This window comes from Mercenaria mercenaria, chromosome 18 (assembly GCF_021730395.1).
Source record: "Mercenaria mercenaria strain notata chromosome 18, MADL_Memer_1, whole genome shotgun sequence".
Taxonomy (NCBI): Eukaryota; Metazoa; Mollusca; class Bivalvia; order Venerida; family Veneridae; genus Mercenaria; species Mercenaria mercenaria.
The window spans coordinates 54,355,517-54,361,516 of record NC_069378.1 but is presented as its reverse complement, the minus strand read 5'-3'; positions in this window follow the sequence as shown (position 1 = coordinate 54,361,516).

The window sequence follows — 6,000 nt, the reverse complement described above, 5'->3', positions numbered from 1 at the left end:
TCTTTTTCTGTAAAATTACTTATATCTTAAATACCGCGTCATTTTTTTTTTTTGTAAATGTTCTGGAAAAGGTTTAAATAGCCTTGCATTTTCTGATTCGTCAGTATATATCTTAATTTCTTCGTTCTTTTTATTTTCATTCAGATATCTGAGCGTCGTAATTGCGATATGGATATTGTTGTATGTCGTTTTCTCCGTCCATTATTTGATTACAAACAGCAGCAGCGCCAGCCTCGTTCTGAACAGCGATCAGCGATTGGACAAAGAACAGCCATATAATGATAATAAAGGGATACAGTTAAAAAACATGATTCGCCTTAAAACTGCTGGCTACATGAAACAAAGTATAAAAGCCTTGCTTGAAAGTAGTAATTTAAGAAAAACATATACAAACAAAGTAAATAGTAGCAGTATAAGAAAAACATTATTCAAAAATACTCCTGGTAACGGATCAAACAAGGATTTTAAGAATGTACCTTCAGTTGAAAGAAAAATACGCGATCAGATGGAAGCCAAAAATAAAAATATTGCAGCTGTCAAGGACGCAAGAAACACAATGGAAACGGACAACCTAGAAACCAAACAAATGGAATTTGTAAAGAATGATAAAGTAATACATTCTGTACTTTCAAAGCATGGATTAAAGAATGAAAGTAGTTCCGACAAAAATGGAAGACTTCTCTTAAAAAGTAAACCCGATCCCAATGCCTATTACAATTATTCAAGAACCATAATAACACCCTTGAATCATAAATTTTTGATTTCGAATGAAAATTTATGTAAACTTAGTTCTCCGGAACTAGTTATCCTCGTTCCGTCAAGCCCTGACAATTCCAAGAAACGGACGGCGATAAGATCTACGTATGGATCAATGTCACGTGATCGCAAATCTTACATTTATGGTAATAACGTAGAGTTTGTAGTAAGAACCGTATTTATTGTCGGAAAGTCCTCAAGTTCAGATCTTACTGCCAGCGTATATGAAGAGAACAGAAAACACGAGGACATCGTGATGATTGATTATATAGACAATTACAGGGATTTGACGAAAAAAGTTTTATATGGTTTTAAGTGGGTTAACAAATTTTGTTCTAATGTGTCATACGTAATGAAGGCTGATGATGATGCTTTTATTAATGTTGCTGTTCTCACGAAACGATTAAAAGAGCATCATTATTCGAAAAATAGTACAGTTTTCGGACATGTTTACGCCGGATATAGGGCAGTCGCCAGAAGTGGAAAATGGGCAGTTACTTACGGGGAATTTCCGTTAGAAAGTTTTCCAGATTACATGTCTGGGACGTCATACACTATGACAAAAAACCTCATACCAAAAATTCTGTACACGGCCCAACGCTTGCCGTTTTTACCTATAGAAGACGCGTTTATTACGGGAGTAATTGCTAACAGAATATATAGCTCCGAGATGGTGCACTGGAAAGATAACTCTTACTGGAATTATCAAATTTCAGACCCTTGTAACTTTATAAAAGGTCACGTGTCAATGACCAATATGACGCCGCAGCTGATGTATGACTCTTGGAGTGTATTGATCTCATATGGAACAAAGAGTGACGGGACAAGGTGTCCTAGAAAATAAAGTACCATTAAGTTAAAATGAACCCTCTGAAAGCGAGATGCAAAGTTTGATTGAGACATAACGTGAACAAATTTGTATCAATTCAAATTTACTTAGTTTGTCCTAACAAAGATTGAACATGCTTTGTGATAGATATTTCCTTCCTATATCGAGAATTTCTCAAGTCAAAATTTCGTTTTTATGCATTTGTTTAAGTTATGATCCAAACGATCTTATAAAAATAATATGAACGGGACGATATTTCAATAATTTATAACGGCAGTGGACTTCGTACGTGCGTATTTATTTATGGTTGAGAAAATAGAAAATATAATTTGATTTGTATGCAAATCAGCATGCCAGTAAATGGACATATGTCGGAATATCGGCAGATAAGTCCGACAAAAGCCATACATCTGCTCGAAATAAAATTATGAAACATATAAATGTATTTTTGTTTTATATAATGTGTATAAAAACATGTTAAAATGCCTCCCGTCGTTAACTAGTTTACAGTGTGTTTGTGTGTGTGTGAAAACATTGCATAGATCCAACTTTTGCCTAGGGCTTATTTAGTGATTTCGTGGTACGCATCCTTATATATGTATTCATCTTTTTCGGTTTAACTGATACAATTTTAGGTCATATGACGACTTTACAGCGTTGATAGTGGCCCTTCGTACATTATTTCATCACGAGCTCGCACCTGGGTAGAACCACTGGCCTTCCGTAAGCTAGCTGGATGGCTTCCTCACATGAACAATTCTGCGCCCCGAGTGAGGTACGAACCCACATCGATGAGGGACAGGCGATTTAAAGTCAGCGACCTTAACCACTTAGGCCCCTTGTACGCAGCCTCATGCGTGGTGTGAAAATTCACGAAACGTGAGTGTTAATGTTTTAATTGCATGACTATCTATCTCTTAAGACGATTTTATCTTGGTTTAGTTATAGCTGGGGGTGGGGTGGGGGGAGTGGGGGTCTTTTTGCCACACGCGACGAGCGCATGTGCATTAAATTCAAAATATTTGGTTAACCAACAGGGCAACAGGGTAAATTCATCTCCACTCCTTCTCGTGAGTTTTACAGGCAGGACTTAATGGAAATTTTATCGTAATAAAAAGAATCTGGCAATGAATAATTGCACTGTCATTATGGCATACTCCGACACGGTGTTATTTCCCTTTTCCTGTATTTTACCGGTTTATGTAATGACACTGCGATTTTTACGTTATCGTAGCTCTTACGGTCCAAAGCATGCATCTTCGACTGTTAGTATCGTTATGATTATGAAATTAGTTATTGTCTATATGTTAGTCTTTTAAAAAAAATGAACGGTTGTCATTGAAACTGTGAAATCTTATATAGTTCAAAACAGTATTTGAAGGGATTTTTTTTTTCATACAGTCGGTCTGGCCAAACAATTTGTACCTATGAAAGGTTTTTTAGCGGTCAAGAGGATGAGTTTGGGGCGTTAAGGCCATACTTGCCCCTGATCTACAAGTGTGCATTTAGAAAAGATGTTAAGTATAAAGTTTTAGGTGGTACACCAATGAATAGCTTAAAAAGAAATATGTTGATTTGTTTGTTTAAAAAATACTGTAATAATCCGTCTTAAATTTATTTGAATGTAATGCACAATAATGCCCTACCAAGGTAGAATACTTACAAAAAACAGTGCATGTGAAGAAAAGAAAGATTAAAATTGAGAATTTTGTTGTTTTTTCTATCTTCCAGTTTGATTTAAGAAGGTTTAAATTAGTCGAACTTTAAATCAACAAAATAACATAATTCAGTTTCGTTTTTTTTCTAGTCTAGTTACTTAAGAATTCCAATTGTTTTAGTCACCGACCCTAATATAATAAGGACAATTTACAACGTTGTAATTAGGCAAAATAGGTCCTTAATTTTCACATAGATAAAAAGGATTCGTCCAATATTCACATACATTCTTATAAAATTTTATTATCTGTAGCAGATACTGTAGCAGAAGACTCGGGATATAATATATTTATTACAGTAATTTTCATTGCTACTGTTCTCCAGTAACATGTTTCCTTTAATCATACTGAACAGTACTTTTCATTGCTACTGTTCTCCAGCAACATGTTTCCTTTAATCATACTTATAACAGTAATGTTCATTGCCACTGTTCTCCAGCAATATGTTTCCTTTAATCATACTGAACAGTAATTTTCATTGCTACTGTTCTCCAGTAACTGTTATACATGTAGTTTAAAATTTTCATTTATTACTCATTATACATGTATTATCGAATTAGAGTTTAAAAATTATGGAAGACAATAACAATGGTCGTTTTCCAATGTGTCACTGTTTGTTAAATGTATGTATTTGTATATATTATATGCTGTTAATGCTGCCCACATAAGTGGGACTTAACATTTGCTTGAATAAACTTGAAACTTGAAACTTGAAGTTATATATAACTAATTGCATCAGTGGGTATTACATAGGGAAATGTTCAAGAAATTCATAATTAACACTTGAAATTATCAAACGTGTGTACAAGGTGAGTACTCCATCTTTTGGCCAAAAAGTGTGCAGGAAAACTTCTACAAATCTATAAAAAAGATACAGATGAAAGGATATTTAACGAACTTCTTCCAGGGGATGATATATGACTATATTATTTTAAATCTCAACGTCGGATAAACAACAAAAAGTGGCTTAGGAAATGACAAGGACGATCCGTTATCGCAAAAGACCTAAAAGTTGCAAATGGGTTCTTTACACAATTTTCTTCGATTCCAAAGGCCCTGTTGTGCAAATACCCAGTACACCCGGTAGATGTATTTCTCTTTTCTTTGCTGAAAAAAAGTGCTGGTTGTGCGTTGGCACAATTCCAGATGCGCCCTTGGTGACGTAGTGTATCAGGATGAGCATAGTACCAAGGGCAGGCTCCTCCATGAATAGTCCGGACGGAAAAGTGCAATTCTGTTAATACGCTTAAATGCAGGTTTTTCTATATCTTATTATGGATCACCTCAAAATTTTCTGACTTCCCCTCGTACAATTATGCTAAAATTTCCAACCGTGACCAGCCCTTTACGTCCGGCACAGTGTGACATTGACATATGAGGACTTTTAGTTTTTATACTTGTGCATTTTTTATTTGAATTAGCATCTTTGGTGCAATTTATCTTGAAGCATCCAAATCTATCAATTTTCAACAGACGCTTAATATTAAGTATAGGCAGTGATTCCTTTGCGCATGCGTACGCGTGTACATCTTGAAATTTACAATTTAGTGGTGTTAGGTATTTTTGAAAGTCGATTTAGGATACGCAATGAAGAATTCTGGGCATAACCTGATACAAGTTAATTAAGAAGGGTGGGTTTCTATGCACCATAATTATGTTATTCAACTACAAGGTTCGTCATTTTACAGGCTCCTGAAGGGAAGTGATTCAAAGTCGTGATCATGAACCACTACCTCTGCTCTGAGGATCTGTGTATGTGCTGAATATTTAACTATTTCATAACAAGTTGCTTGGTTTACTTTTTTTTATAAATACTCAAAGAAAATATAAATGAGCCGCGCCATGACAAAACCAACATAGTGGGTTTGCGATCAGCATGGATCCAGACCAGCCTGCGCATCCGCGCAGTCTGGTCAGGATCCATGCTGTTCGCTAACAGTTTCTCTAATTGCAACAGGCTCTGAAAGTGAACAGCATGGATCCTGACCAGACTGCGCGGATGCGCTGGCTGGTCTGGATCTATGCTGGTCGCAAACCCACTATGTTTGTTTTCACATGGCGCGGCTCATATATACAGTAGAACTTCACTTAGCAGCCATATGTATTTAAGCAACCATTTTCCTTTAGACCTAAAAAAATCTTTGTTTCCGGTAACATGCTAAAAACATTAGGGTAGGTAGGTCGGAATTTTTTTTTTTAATTGGATTTTTTTTTATTATTATATTGAGACTTTTCGGAAACTATCTTTATGTAAAAAAAAATGAATACAAATAAAGGGGTTTTGCCTTTAGAGCATCTAAGTTGATTTCTAACATCACTGACTATGTTTAAGCACTGACTATGTTTAAGCATAAAAAGTGAAGTTTTGCAATTTTTGTTAAAAGGTTGAAAAAATATTTTCCATAGCCATAAAAACATTTAGGAAACAAACAATTTTTTACGCCTTAGCAATCAGTCAACTGGCTTCTCAAACTGACATTTTTGTTCTAATTCCAACTTGTCCTTACCAGCCACCTTCTTAAACCTTTAGCCTGCTGGCGGCAAGTGATTTTGCCTTTGCGACCAGTGCAGCCTAAGATCAGCCGGCCTGCACATCCGTGTAGGCTGACCATGGTCTGCACTGTGCGCTATTCATGCAGTCAGTTAATTTTCAGTGTACACCCTTTCGAATAACAAATGGTATTGCCCAAACTGAATGAT